General features: G+C 35.7%; 1 long non-coding RNA gene across 1 annotated transcript in view; it reads left to right on the forward strand.

The window, feature by feature from the left end:
* Window positions 1–16833, forward strand: part of LOC309657937 — a 1158638-nt gene that overhangs the window by 972075 nt on the left and 169730 nt on the right. The window lies entirely within an intron of this gene.

A 16833-nucleotide genomic window follows, 5' to 3' on the forward strand; every position in this document is an offset into this window, starting at 1 on the left:
CAGTGTCATATCAGTTTACCAGCCTAACTATCCTGGGTATAACAGGATGATAAGACGAGTAAACGGGTATGTATATATATAATCAATTATTCATATGTTCATACATTCAAGAAATACATACTGTGCAATAGTGCCTGGAATGGTTCTTGGTCTGGGAGACAGAGTAGCAAACAAAATGAAGTGCCTACCTCATGGAACTTAGCTTTTAGTGGGGAGGATAAACTAAAAGGCAAATAAAAAAAAAATATTAACTGGGATTAATAAATGCTATACAGAAGATAATAAAGCAGATGAAGAAAGACTAACTTGTGCTTTTATTTAAGATATACTGGTTAGAAGTCTTTTCTGGAGGACGTCCAAGCAGAGACCAGACACTCACAGGACTCTTATGCTCCGGGAGAGCACGACAGACTGAGGGACAGAAAGCACACAGACCCTAAGGTAATAATGTGCTTGATGTGTCCAAGGAGTAGCAAGCAGTTCAGTACAGCTAGAATAGACTGAATGTAGATGAAGTGAAGGAAATAAGGGATAAAATTAGCCAAGGAGCATGTAGGCCATGGAGAGGATTTTAATATTATTCTCAACCATGTGAAAAGTTAGAATTAGGTACAGCTGCAAATGATGAAAAATTTATATTTAGACTAGCTTAAGAAAGATAGAAGATTACTTCTCTTTCATATAAAAACATCAAGATATAGGCATCAAAAATTTCCAAAAATTGGCAGGGACATAGCTCCTTCTATCTTGCTCTTCAATCATTCTCAGAATGTGGTTTTTAGCCTCAGGAACTGAGATAGCTGAAGGAGCTCCAGCTATCAACTCTGCATTTCAATCTTCAGAAAGCACAAGGAGCACCCTTGTATAAATGCTTCTATTTATAAAGTTATATCCCCAAAAGTGTTCCAGACATTTTTTAAAATTGAAATAGAGTTGATTTACAATGTTGTTTTAGTTTCTGGTGTACAGCAAAGTGATTAAGTTATACATATATATACATATTCTTTTCCATGATGGCTTATTACAGGTTATTCAATATAGTTCCCTAGGCTATACAGTAAGTCCTGTGGTTTATCTATTTTATATATAATAGTTCGTATCTGCTAATTCCAAACTCCTAATTTATCCCTTCCCCACCTGCTTTCCCCTTTGGTAACCATAAGTTTGTTTTCTCTGTCTGTGAGTCTGTTTCTATTTCACAAATATGTTCATTTGTGTCATATTTTAGATTCCACATATAAGTGATATCCTATGGTATTTGTCTTCCTCTTTCTGACTTACTTCACTTAGTATGCTAATCTCTAGGTCCATCCACGTTGCTGTAAATGGCATTATTTCATTCTTTTTTAAGGCCAAGTAGTATTCATTGTATATATGTACCACATCTTCTTTATCCATTCATCTGTAGATGGACATTTTAGGTTGCTTCTATGTCTTGGCTATTGTAAATAGTACTGCTATGAACATCGGGGTGCATGTATCTTTTTGTCCAGATATATGCCCAGGAGTGGGATTGCTGGATCATATGGCAACACTGTTTTTAGTTTTTTAAGGAACTTCCATACTGTTTTCCACAGTGGCTGCACCAATTTACATTCCCACCAACAGTGTAGGAGGGTGCTTTCTCCACAACCTCTCCAGCATTTGTTATTTGTAGACTTTTTAATGATGGCCATTCTGACCAGTGTGAGGTGGGTACCTCACTGTAGCTTTGATCTGCATTTCTCTAATAATTAACGATGGCCATCTGTACGTCTTCCTTAGAGAAATGTCTAGTTAGGTCTTCTGCCCATTTTTTGATTGGGTTGTTTGTGTTTTTTCTGTTGTTGAGTTGTATGAGCTGTTTGTATATTTTGGAAATTAAGCCTTTGTCGGTTGCATGGTTTGCAAATATTTTCTCCCAGTGTGTAGGCTGTCTTTTTGTTTTGTTTATGGCTTCCTTTGCTGTGCAAAAGCTTGTAAGTTTGATTAGGTCCCATTTGTTTATTTTTACTTTTATTTCTATTGCCTTGGGAGACTGACCCAAGAAAACACTGGTATGATTTATATCAGAGAATGTTTTGCCTATGTTTTCTTCTAGGAGTGTTATGGTGTCAAGACATGATTACATCCCATTGAATAGAACTCTGTCTTATGGTCACACCTGGCTCTGAGAGAAAGCAGAAAATGTAGTGTCCATTCTATACGTCTGTGAATATATTGAGGGTTAAACTCTCAAAGAAGAATGGTAAATAGGTATTGGTGGAAATAAGCAGGCTCCGACATAAAAGCCATTGGATGGTGTTCAGCAGAAGCATGACACGATCTGATTTACATTATTAAAGGATTGCTTTGACTGGTGTGTGGAGAATGGAGGATGCAAGAGTTGAAGCAGGGAGACCAGCTGAAAGTGTATAGTAGTTACCTAAATTCTTTAAAGCCACCTTAGTTATGATTTAATAGATACGTAGTTGTAGGGTTTACTTGGAACAAGCCAAATACTAGTTGTTGGTGTTACTTCCCCAACTTTATCTTTCCTTTATTATTCACTTAATATTTGCTTCAAAAAAACAAAGTCAATTGACAATATAGAAGTCTTTCTGAATCCCTGTTCCAATGAGGTGCACATCAAATCTCACTAACTGTAAATTCTATCTATATTAAATATATAAACTACTGCAAAAATTATGATAAAACAAATTAATATATGTTTGGTGATACTGGCAGTCTTTAGAGAAATCACTGAAATCAATGTTAATCACTGCAGAGCATAATCTCAGTACAAAACATTTTGCCATCATTCTCCTTCCAGTCTACATGGATTAGAAATTAGAAATATTATTTCTACTTAGTACAAATCTCTTTCCAGTGAGAATCCAGACAATAGTTGAAAGAGAGAGAGAGAGAGAGAAAGAGAGAGAGAAGGAAGGAAGGAAGGAAGGAAGGAAGGAAGGGAGGGAGGGAGGGAAGGAGGGAGGGAGGGGGGAGGGAGGAAGAGAGGGAGGAAGGGAGGGAGAAAAAAAGAGAGAAAAAGAAAGAAAAGATAACAGTCATCCTTATGGGGGCCATGGCTGAAAGGCAGCAAAGAAGATAATCTGGTAAGGTTACTTACAGTTTTGAGTGTTTTCCTGTTATTTTTCATATTAACCATCCCTACCAAATGTTTTTAATAATGTATGAAATTTTTTTTCACTGAGGAAAGAAAAAATTATGCTCTGTTTCTGAGCAGACACGTCTTCCAACTTGGCTAGGGAAATGCAGTTCGTGTTGTGCATGCTTGAGGGCAAGGTAGAAGGAGAGAAAAATAGAAAGTAAGAAAAGAAGCCAGGAAACAAGTCATTATTTTCTCATCAGCTAAAGAGCATTAAACTTGATTTTCAAATACTTGATGTGTTTGGTATCTTGATATCAAGGCCAGCTGTCTGTGCACCGGTCTGATTTGAGGAGTATTAGGAAATTTCTGCCAACTATAAATATTTCCTCCACTCCTTCAGTGAAATCATTGATTTGTCAAAGCACCACTTAGAAAGTCAGGGAGGATCGCTTCTCGGCCTTTTGGCTAAGATCAAGTGTAGAAAGTCAGGGACATATAAAGAGGACACCAAAAATCAATTTTCTAAGGGGCAATATGATGGATGATGCAGTGCCTGTCTATATATAGGCTAGGAAGAATAATGTTTCAATATTTTTATGCTTCATTTTAGTATACTTTGGAGTTTAACAGAATTATTTCAAGAAGCTCTTCAATAAACAAAATGTGAAAAATCAGCATCAAATTTACACTGTCAAGTTGGAACTATAAGGACCATGTAAATTTAGTTTAACTAGACTAGAACAATCTCCACAGTTTTAAGAATGGTTAGGAACTGAAATGCAGTAGTTGCTTTAGAAATTCTTGATAAGAGTCGTCATGGATTGTCAGTGAATTAGATTTTCCCCAAATTTTATTTCCTTCTTATTCTGCTGTAAATGTTTTTATATAACCCAAAGAACACCCAAGTTCATGAATCCAGAAATGGTGGAGGTCAATCACCCCACAGTTATAAACTGGACAATATCAAAGTGTCTTCTTTTTACAAAAGCATGGATGGCTTCCTAAAAAAATTTGAAATGGGCAGCCAAGCTCCTCATTATGCTTCATATAGTAGTTAGTTAAGAACAGAAAATATTCATGCTATGAAGAAAAATTCAGGCATTTAATAATTTAAAATTTTCTGTACCTTTAAAATGTCTCTTTGGAAGAATATGAAATGTTGCAGGAACTGGAACTTGATAATCATAATGTTTATCAAGGAAAAGCTCACCATATGTTATCAAAATGCTAAGTGGGAGTTCAACTTTAATGACATAGATGATTGATTTAGCTGAATTTATTCCTTTAAAAGAGAAAAATATTCCCTTACTTGTATGTTCCTTCTAGTCATCCCACCCTGTGGTACCAATCTCAAGAGTGAGAAAGGATTCCTAACTTGATTTCTTTTTGTGTAATCATAGAATAAGTATTTAATTACAACTAAAGGAAAAGGTAGAAACCCAATGGACAAATATTTTTAACTACTGAATAATTAATAGAGAAATCTTTCAGGGAGAAGAAAGCATAAACAAAGGTATAGAGATGAGAAATACAAGGCAAAATCAAGGAATGCTAAAAATTGTGACACCAATTATTAAAAGGGAGGATAGAAGTAGGGAGTTGGGAGTTAAGTGCTTGTTGATGAACCTACAAAATTAAATTAGATCCATAATGTGAAAAATCTTGAATAAAATCTTAAGGAGTTAATTAAGAGTTTACTGATGAAACACAACTATCATTCTTTAAATTACATATCTTGATTTTGGATAGTCAAAGTAATGGTGGCCACCTAAATTAAAATCTCCCAACATATCTTTCAAAACTATACAAATCACTAAGAATGACAAAGAAAACCACACAAATCCCAAGCTTTCAGTGTAAGTGGAAAACAGAGAACACAACAACTTCAACTGGCCTGTAAGTAGAAAAAAAAGCACAACTTTGCAGTGGAGCTATTTCTTGAGTTCCTACCAAACCTTTGCATAAAGAGTAGACATTCTGAAAAACTGTCCGGAAGATAGGAGTAGAAAATAGAGGGCCTAAGATTGAACTAAAATCACCACCATAAAAAAGAAAGTCTATACTAAGTGCTAAAACACTGCAAAAGAACCCGTGTATATCAGAGCACTGGCTATAGATATGGGACTCAAAAGTATGCAGTTTGGAAAGTTATTGCTTCTGGGGAGAATAGGATAAAAAGGAAGAGACAAGTGGACTCTGGAACTTGTGCAGGGAAGAGAAAAAGGAGTAAGTATGGAGAAATTTTGAAAGACAAAAGAAAAAAATAATAAACTCAAAACACAAACACTATCCTCCAAGTGCCATTGATTAAAAAAAAAAAAAACTGCATTTTCCTATACTGACAAAGGAGAGTCATTTTTCAACTAAGAATACTCTAAACCACCCTAAAACAGTAGCTTTGTCCATAAAATGAAAGACAAAAGAATGTTTGATCTCCACAAAGCTATTATAAGACCACAAATGAGAATAAATCTATTTTAGCTAATGAAAGCTTCCAATACACACACACACACACACACATACACACACACACACACACACACACACACACACACAGCAGAAGGAAACTAGCCACTATTCTGAAATCAAATATTTTCAAACATTTGGTGATATAACAAAATCCCAATAATAGTGAATTTGAAATTTTAAAAAGAACAGAAATGTACCAAAACCATAAAGAAATAAAATGGTAGTTGACTGATCTCAAAAAGGAAATAGAAGAAAGAGAAAACAATATAACAAATGAAGACTAAATTATAAGATGCCTGAGAAACAAAAGTAGGAAAACTTCAAAGAGAATGAAAATTGAAATAAAGAAATGAATAAAATTCACTAGAGAGGCAGTGGTTGAAATAGACAAGCAAAGAAGATCCACATATAACTGAAATTACTGAAGAAGGAAAACACTGGGATAATGCTAATGTCTTATCTAATCCTATTAGACAAGAACACTTTCCAGAAATAAAATAGACATAGATCTACAGGGCTTCCCAGTTATCTGTGAAAACTGATCCAGAATAATCAAGCCATAGACATATTTCAGTAAACTATTAAACTTTAAAAATTATGAAAGAAGTTATCAGGGCCTCCAGGCCTAACCAAACAAACAATTAAGTTTCATCAAAATTAGACTGTCATCAGTCTCTTCAAAAGCAATTATAAAGCAAGAAAACAATTAGCAACATTTTCAGACTTCTCAAGAAAACATATGAATAAAGACGTTTTTACCTAGGCAAACTGTCCTTCAAGAGTTAAGGCTATAGATGAAAAATGTGAAACATTCAAGATATTAGGAATTACTTCTTAAGCAATATGCAAATTGTTACCACTGGGAGAAGGTGAATGAAGGATACACTGGACCTCTGTATTATTTTTTTTTAAGTGCATGTAAATCTACAATTATCTTAAAATATTAAAAAATCACTATATCTCAGAATTTATGAAGGATCAGAGAAAATGTATAACCTTAAACACTTGTATTAATAAAAATGAAAGAATGAAAATTAATATAATCCCCAATTCAAAAACCTAAAAAAACAACACCAAATAAAGCAACACACACACCAAACTCACACACAAGGAACTAATAAATATAAAAATGGAAATTAAATAAGGTAGGAATGTGAAAACATTATATCTAATTTATAACTCAAAATCTTGGGGGTTTTTTTGAAAAAAATTAAAATAAACCACTATCAGACTTAATTAGAAAAATGGAAGAAAACACCAAAAATGGAGGAACAATGGAAGAAAACAGAAAATGTAATACATGACGAGTGAAATAAGACATTGAAAGAGAATAAATTATAAACATACAAAACTGCTGACATTTCCTATAAATAAATATAAAAACCTAGATTAAATAGATATTGTTTCTAGAAGACATAACAAGTTCTGTAGAAGAAATAGAGAAAATTTTCTGGAAAATATTCTACAAAAAAGCACTAATGTCATATATTTTCACAGGAAAATTCTACAAAACCTTTAAAAACAAGATTTTCCCAATTTCCCATGAGATTTCTTAATTCTTTTTTAGATGAAAGTATAATAGTGGTGCCTAAATCTGATGAGGTCAGTACAACAAAATAAAATTACAGTCCAATGTCACATAAACATTATTGCAAAAATATGAAATAAAATATTAGTGAATAGAATCTAATACCACAGTAATAAAATAATACATTATACATAAATGAGATTTATTCTAAGAATTCAAGGTGAGTTCAATATTTTACAATGTAATAATATATAAAACACCTAGCAATCCTACTTCTAGGAATTAACTCTAAAGATACAGTTCCAAAAAGACAAAAAATTACATGCTTAAATTGAACTGCAACATTATCTGTAACTGCAAAATATTAGGAACAATCTAAAATACTCTAACATAGGTGATTATTTGAATAAACTGTGGGATACCTACACACTGGAGAACCATGCAGCTGGTATAAAAGAATGAGCAAGCTTTCTAGGAACTGATGTGGAGGGATTTCCAGGACATTTGCTTAAGTTAAAAAAGTAAAGAGAAAAAGATTAATGGTAGTATGCTACGTTTGTATAAGAAAAAAGGAGAAATAAGAACACATATGTATTTAATATAACAAAAAAGAAAGGCAGGAAGAAATGCCAGAAACTAGTGAGAGTGGTTACTTACAGTGAATGGGTGGGATCATGATGGGAGAATTAAGGGTGTATGAATGAGGGAAAGGGATGTGGAGAGGAGTGATAGTTCTCTGAGTATATATTTTTTATAGGTTTGACTTTTGGAACCATGTTATGTTTCCCATTCCAAGTGAACAAGTGAATAAAGTAATGAATAAAATGAACAGAGATTGAAAAAAAACCATAAAATGAAATACAAATGGAAACAAGCCAAGCTAAGTGCATTTCAAATAAATACCATAAGCACACTGAAAGGGAGAAAAAAGAACTAACACTAGTAACCTTTAAACACAGTATTTGAACTACATACCTTAAGACAAAAAAAAATAGCTAAACCAATGATGAACTCTAGTTACTAGTTTTTCTCCTTCAAACCCTCAGTGGGATGGGTTGGCAGTTTTGAAACTACTTCTAGTATATTCTAGCATTGAGCAAATAAGTAAATATTATATATTGATAATAATCAGATTCAGATATCTGTGTTAAAAGGAAGATCATAATGAAAACTGTGGTATGTCCCCAAATCCCCTTTTAGGACTGAAGGAATTTTTCTCCTGGTTGCTGGAAATGCTGCAGGCTGACAGCCCTTAGCTGTCAGCAACCCAGGAGAATTATCCTTGGCTAAATAGAATTGCTTAGGTAATTATGAAGTGTAGGATCCAAAAATACAGCTTACCACTTTATAGAACTCTTAGATTCTTAGTTTAAATAATGTGCATGAAAAATAATGTTAATCAGCAATTGGCAATCTATGATCCATGAACCAAATCCAGACTACTGTCTGTTTTGTAGTTAAAATGTTATTGGGTCCCTGACTTCAAACTATACTACAAAGCTACAGTAATCAAGACAGTATGGCACTGGCACAAAAACAGAAATATAGATCAATGGAACAGGATAGAAAGCCCAGAGATAAACCCACACACATATGGTCACCTTATCTTTGATAAAGGAGGCAAGAATATACAGTGGAGAAAAGACAGCCTCTTCAATAAGTGGTGCTGGGAAAACTGGACAGTTACATGTAAAAGAATGAAATTAGAACACTCCCTAACACCATACACTAAAATAAACTCAAAATGGATTAAAGACCTAAATGTAAGGCCAGACACTATCAAACTCTTAGAGGAAAACATAGGCAGAACACTCTATGACATAAATCACAGAAAGATCCTTTTTGACCCACCTCCTAAAGAAATGGAAATAAAAACAAAAATAAACAAATGGGACCTAATGAAACTTCATAATCATAAACAAGACAAAAAGACAACCCTCAGAATGGGAGAAATATTTGCAAATGAAGCAACTAACAAAGGATTAATCTCCAAAATTTACAAGCAGCTCATGCAGCTCAATATCAAAAAAACAAACAACCCAATCCAAAAATGGGCAGAAGACCTAAATAGACATTTCTCCAAAGAAGATATACAGATTGCCAACAAACACATGAAAGACTGCTCAACATCATTAATCATTAGAGAAATGCAAATCAAAACTACAATGAGATATCCTCTCACACTGGTCAGAATGGCCATCATCAAAAAATCTACAAACAATAAATGCTGGAGAGGATGTGGAGAAAAGGGAACCCTCTTGCACTGTTGGTGGGAATGTAAATGGATACAGCCACTATGGAGAACAGTATGGAGGTTCTTTAAAAAACTAAAAATAGAACTACCATATGACCCAGCAATCCCACTACTGGGCATAGACCCTGAGAAAACCATAATTCAAAAAGAGTCATGTACCACAATGTTCATTGCAGCTCTATTTACAATAGCCAGGACATGGAAGCAACCTAAGTGTCCACTGACAGATGAATGGATAAAGAAGATGTGGCACATATATACAATGGAATGTTACTCAGCCATAAAAAGAAACGAAATTGAGTTATTTGTAGCGAGGTGGATGGACCTAGAGTCTGTCATACAGAGTGAAATAAGTCAGAAAGAGAAAAAAAAATACCATATGCTAACACACATATATGGAATATTAAAAAAAAAAAAGTTCTGAAGAACCTAGCGGCAAGACGGGAATAAAGACACAGACCTACTAGAGAATAGACTTGAGGATACGGGGAGGGGGAAAGGTAAGCTGGGACGAAGTTAGAGAGTGGCATGGACATATATACACTACCAAATGTAAAATAGATAGCTAGTGGGAAGCAGCCGCATAGCACAGGGAGATCAGCTCGGTGCTTTGTGACCACCTAGAGGGGTGGGATAGGGAGGGTGGGAGGGAGGGAGATGCAAGAGGGAAGAGATATGGGGACATATGTATATGTATAACTGATTCACTTTGTTATAAAGCAGAAACTAACACACCATTGGAAAGCAATTATACTCCAATAAAGATGTTAAAAAAAAAAAGAATAAGCTGAAATCAAATATATCCTTCATTTAAAAAAAAAAATGTTATTGGGCTACAGGCATATCCAATTGTTTATATATTGTCCATGGCTTCTTCCTTCTATGTCTGCAGAGCTGAGTAGTTGCAACAGAGACCATATGGCTCACAAAGCCTGAAATATTTGCTATGTGGCCCTTTCCAAAAAAGCTGACCCCTGCTCTAAACTACAATATTATTAATTTAGTTGCTATAAAATATGAATCAAGGTAAAAGGACTCATAGGACTTAAGTCAACTACATTTTATCATCTTCTCTATAATTAACAAGAAGGAACTCATTCAATCCATATTTTATTGATTGGTGAAGTCAAAATTTTCTAACATTTCTTGTAGGAAATATTGGTCTCTGTGGATATTCTTTTTTAAAAAGGTTCTGCAGTTAAATAATTTTGAAACATTGCATACATCTTCCTCTCCTGGAAAGTCCCCACACTCATTGCCATGATTAAGGCCCTAAGCAGCCAGACTTCCCATTTTCTCTGTGAAAACATGTATCTCTGACTTGTGAGTTTTTTAAAAAGCACCTAATAGTCCAAAAAGGAAAACAATTATAGCCTCTAATCTCACTTTACACATAATACTAGTGGAATTAAAAGCAATTAAAAATAGTAAAAACCAGAGACATACAAGGATAGGTAACGAAGCAGTATGGTAAATCATAGGATTAAAAAATAATCTCCTTCCTCCATTTTCCCTCATTCCACCTCTCAAAGGTAATTATCATTAAAGTTTTTTTCTGAGTTCTTCCAGTTTTTTCAAAAAGAAGGAAAAAGAAAATTGATGTGTGTCTCCTTGTATATATTCTTTTTGTTGTTGTTGTTTTATACAAAAGGGAGATCATATAATACACCATGTTTTGCACCTTGAAATTTACATTTGAATATGTACTTTGAAGAGCTTTAACTATTAGCATTCACTTTTATTTTCTATTTTGGTAAGTATCCCCAAACTCATTTATCCCTTGTAGACAGAACAAGTTTTGCTTTTTTTGCATATGGTGTTTTGTTGTTACTGTTTACTTTTGCAAATACAAAAATGCTGAAATGACATCCTTGAACATATGTTTTGATACAGTTTGTGGATCCATCTGTAAAACAAAATCCTGACACTGGGATTTCTAGGTGAAAATTCTAAATATAATTAAATCATCTTTAATAAATATATAAGGTTAAACATTGCACTGTTATATACTCAACAAGGAATGGGGTATTCTTTCTCCATACTCCTACTGGCACTAAAAATCCTTTTATTTGAGAAATACCTTTAAATATCTCATATTTAAAGGTAAACATTGAGGAAATATAGTGCTGGTATAATTGTTCCTCTTTTTGTGAAATAAAGCACATGAATAGTGATATGAATAAATAAATAAATATGAATTAAGAAGTAAGCACATTATATTTATTATATTATTATATATTTATTATTTTTAGGATATTATTTATTCCTTATATGATATTTAGAAAGTTGAAGTTTATAAAGATGTATCATTGAGTTCAAGAAACTGGAGTAGCATTAAAGAAAGATTTCAGCTGATTATTGAGCAAAGTTATCATTATGTGATTATTAAACTTACCAATAGTAACTCCTAAGAATTCCTTCCTAAAATTAGATAGCTCAAATACCAGAGAAAGTATATCAGTGTCCTGCAGATGTTATTTTTACAATTGCTTACAGTTGTTTGCTGGAGTCAAATGGCCAGGGATTTGAAACATAACTCATGACCTCCATCTGTCTTCCTGTTTGTCTCTATTGTTAGGTAATAATCCTGTTGGGTATTTTAGATTTCTCTCAGGAATATCACATTTACATTAACCACAGGCTAACAATGAGAGGTTACAGCCATGGAAAAAATCAGGTGTAGGGATAGGACTTGTGTTAGACTGTTTTCCAACTGTGTTTCTCTCCTGTGTGTCTCCTTTACTCACATAGAACACCTTACTTCTGACACTTCTGGTCACCAAATGTGTGGGGTTTTTTTTTCCCCCACACTAAGCAATTTTCTGTGACACCAGCTGGGTGTCCTACAACTTTCTAATACTATCAACCTGTATATAGTCTCAGATCCCACAGGTTAAGGGGTCAGTCCTGCAAGATAGCTCCCACCCTACTTCATATGCTAATTGCAAGTAGTAGGTCCCTAGGTTACCCATAACTTCTGTCCAATTTGGCTACAAATCAAAGGTTCCCATGACCCCTCCCCCTAGGTTCGATTAATTTGCTAGAGAAGCTCACAGAACTCAGGGAAATACTTACATTTACCAGTTTATTAAAGAATATGATAAAGGATACAGATGAACAGGCAGATGAAGAGATATGTAGGGTGAGGTCTGGGAGGGCTGTGTGTGTAGGAGCTTCTGTCCCCATGGAGTTGGGAGGTGTTATCCTCCTGGTAGGTGGAAGTGTTCATCCACTTGGAAGATCCCATGCTATTGGGATTTTATGGAGGCTTCCACATGTAGGCATGATCAATTATAAACCGCATTTTCAGCTCCTCTCCCGTCTCTGGAGAAGTGGGGGTTGGGGGAGGCTGAAAATTCCAAGCTTCTAATCATGGCTTGTTCTTGTGGTGACCAGCTCCCATCCAGGAGTCCCCCCCAAGGTCACCTCATTAGAACGAAAGATGTTCCTGGTGTTCTTATCACTTAGGGAATTACAAGGGTTTTAGGAGCACTGTGCAAGGAACTGGGGGCACAGACCAATATGTCTATTTTTGTAACTGAGCAGGACCCTATGGGGCTTTCCTGGAACAGACCCCACCCCCATGTCTTCTGCTTTAGTTCCTCTCTGACTACCTAGATAACAGTATCTGATGCACATTTCCTGAGTTGTTTTACAGATGCTAAAATGCCCACCAAATGGAAGAAGTTAACTACTTGATGACCATGAGCACATAGCCCCCAGACCTACTAGAGCCTGAGAATTAATAACGTTAACCCCTGTGACACTGCCCTATTACCTCACCATCAACCAATCAGAGAATTGTTAATGAGCTGATCGATCACAAACCCTGTGACTCCCCTCCCTCACCTTGCCTTTAAAAATGCCTCTCTGAAACCCATCCGGGAGTTTGAGCTTTTTGAGCATTAGCTGCCCTGGAATCCTTGTCTGGCACCTTACAATAAACACTGCCCTCTCCTTCACCACAACCTGGGGTGAGTAGATTGACTTTACTGCTTGCGGGCTAGCGGATCCAAGTTTGGTTCGGTAACATTTTCTGTTATCTCACAGGTCTAGAGCTGTTTTCACAAAGAACCTCTCTCTGGCAGCACTTCTGTAGCCTTCCATTTGAAAGACAGTCTGTCTCTTCAAAAATTAAGGCTTTTTGGCACTGGTGCCATTTTAGCATTTGGCACGCAATGCATTTATATGTGTATTATGATGAACGTAATGATACAATAAGAATTTATATTTAAAGGAGATCATAAAAGCTTGTCACATGTAAGTTGGCCTCTTGTCTGAATTAGAAAGTTTAGATATTCTCTTAACTAAAGGTGGTAAGAACCAGATAGTTTCTTACTGTTCCTTCCCTTTCTATGATTTTTATGATACAATTAGTTTGACTGGCAATGGTTGCTCTTATTTTCTAAATTAACTCCTGACACCTCATGGAGCCAGGGTTAAGAATTCATTTAAAATGTTGGAAAATTCCATATTTGCAACTTTAAAGAGACACAACAAAAGGCTTCTTTTTTCCAATCACATTTGAAAGGAATGAGTGTTGGTTAGGATGGTTTTCTTGTGGTTCAGGGAAAATGTTATGTTCATTCCTGAACTTCTGGCCCTCCTCTCTTCCCCCAGCTGGAACACTTTTTTCCAGCTCCTTATTTTAAGGGTATTCACACTTTAAAACTCAACTATACTCTCCTCCTGCAAGTGTTCCCTAAAAACTTCAGAATTTGTTGCCAGATTCTTCTCTGAATTTCTATATGAATGTTCTTTACTTTTGAAAACACTTCATTTCAACTGATTCCACAATTGAACATGAGATAGGCACAGCATATAGAGATCTTCTTATTTTATAGATAGTGTAACAGAGAACAAACCTGACTCCATACTGAATCTATTCCTTTAGCTCTAAACTTTGTGCTCTGTTGCCTGTGCTTAGTCATGCTGGCTCTGCACCTTCATAAAAGAACGCTGCCTAGAGCATGAAATACACACGATAGCCCATTCTCAAGGCCCTGCCTACCAGGCTTGATTTTTAAAGGTAGAATGAACAGTTGTAGAAAAGAAAATAACAATTGTCTTGTTGAAGTTTTATAGGAACATCGTAACTATGACAGCTACAAGAACAAGGGATTCCAAAACCAAAAAGTTTGCAACAACCAGCCACAACCCCTCCCCTTTTAGTATGAAAGCAGCCTGAATTCTAAGGCGGTACAATGGTTCTCTGGGACACTAGTTCACCATCTTCTCAGTCTGCTGCCCTTCCAGATAAAGTCGCTATTCCTTGCCCCAACACATCGTCTCTCAACTGACTGGCCTGTCACGCTGTGAGCAGTATGAGCTTGGACTCAGTAACAACAGTAATAATGAGGCTTGTGGATTAAATAACTTTTGCAAAATTGGCCAACTGATAAGAGACAGAGCTGAAACTAACACACAAGTCTACTTTCCACTTCAGGGCTCTTTTGCCTCAACAAGCTGACTATTTAAAGACAGTACGAGTTATCCTGCAATTGTTTATTGAGTGAAAACTATGTGCTTGATAATCTATTTGGTATTGAAGGCAGACATAAAAGATGTAAAACATATACTGAGCTTCTCATGTACGCATAATCTAGTTGGATTGAAAGAAACATATAGATAATTGAGGGATAATGTAAACTAAAGGAATACTGAGAGGGGGAAGACAATGTGATTCAGAAAGGTCAAAGGTCATTTGTGAGTTAAGACCTAAAAGGTGGGTAGGGAATGAATTATTAGAGTGAAAGGCAAAGAGAAGATACTTGAGATGAGAAGTGCTCTTTGAGGAATATCTTACTTGGAGTTGTGGGCAATAAAAATTAGAGAACTGGAACTGAATGTAGTAGACATTTGTTCATTTCTTCCCTGACATTTATTCCTCCTTTCTGCTGCCGAATGTACTCTTGCCTGTTTTTAACTATGAGGTAGGATTAACTTCACCCAAATTGCTTAAGCTAGGGACTTCCCGGTGGTCCAGAGGGTAAGACTCCATGCTCCCAATGCAGGGGGCCTGGGTTTGATCCCTGATCAAGGAACTAGATCCAGCATGCATGCTGCAACTAAGAGTCCACACACCACAATTAAGAAGCCCACATGCTGCAACTAAGACCCTGCACAGCCAAAATAAATAAATAAATAAAAACAAAAAAAAATTGCTTAAGCTAATAAATTTGTACCACTTCCTATCCTCAGTGATTAGTACAGTGTTGGGCAAATTAAAGTCAGTGATATCACTTATGGTGGTATCTAAAAAATACAACAAACTAATGAATACAACAAAAAAGAAACAGACTCACAGGTATAGAGAACAAACTAGTGGTTATCAGTGGGGTGAGGGGAGGTGGGGAGGGACAATATAAGGGTAGGGGATTAAGAGGTACAAACTAGTATGTATAAAATAAGCTACTAAGACATACTGCACAACACAGTGAATATAGCCAATATTTTATAGTAAGTATAAATGGAGCATAACCTTTAAAAATTGTGAATAATTATATTGTACACTTGTAACATATAATCTTATACATCAACTACAACTCAGTTTTAAAAAGTATAATAAAAATACTCAGTTACACACAGAAAATAAAGTCAGTGAGATGTGAAGAGATGTTTATGGGACTATGGGAAATATCTCTTTCTTTTACAGGAAGTGAGGTCTGCAACTTTGATAACCATTTCCCATCATAAGGGAAGGGCCCAGATATTCCAGAGACAACTAGGTCAAGTCTGAGGATCAACACAGTACCTCAGAATAGGAAAGAAAAGGGAAAAAAATGTTATTGGTAATAAAGTTTGAGCAGGATCAAGCCTTGCCTGAAGAGGTCCTTGCTCTTTTCTACAAAACAACAGATCTCACTTTTAGTTTAAATTATGAGGGAGGGAGGGATGGAGGGAGTGATGGAAGGGGATGGGGAGACAGGGAGCATGAATTGGATATGTAAGTTTGAAAATCAAATGTGTGGTAGGTTTAATTAAAGTCATAAATAGGATCTGTTCATGAATACCAAAACTGAGCTTTGTAGAATCTCTCCTCTTAGGAGGCAAGAGGTATAAGAGGAGCAACTAAAGGAGTTATGGTGGTAGCAGAAAATATTGTTCAATATAATAAAAGTTAAGAGGTGATAAAAATCCCTCTTAGTTCGACGTCTATGCCAAGTCTCCAGTTTTTGAGTACTGCAATAGCTGGGATGAAGTGTTTCTGGAGCCTATAGATTTGAGATCTACTGCCACTCCAGTCAAATGAGATAAGTCCTCTGGTCATTGTCTTAAGACCTTCCTTTGAACACTGTGGTTTGTGGACCAGCACAGGCATCTCAGACATGCAGAATCTTGGTTCCTATTCGAGACCTGCTGATTTAGAGTTTGCATGTTAATGAGCTGCCCAGGTGAATGAATGTGTGGAGCCTAAATTTGCTCTGCTTCTCACCTTATATCCACGAGTGATAGTATCCCCCCAATGGCTATCCTTTGCTACCAGATTGTCCCTAAAGTCTCTTTTCT

This window comes from Balaenoptera physalus (genome assembly GCF_965194825.1).
Source record: "Balaenoptera physalus genome assembly, chromosome: 3".
In the NCBI taxonomy this organism is placed as follows: domain Eukaryota; kingdom Metazoa; phylum Chordata; class Mammalia; order Artiodactyla; family Balaenopteridae; genus Balaenoptera; species Balaenoptera physalus.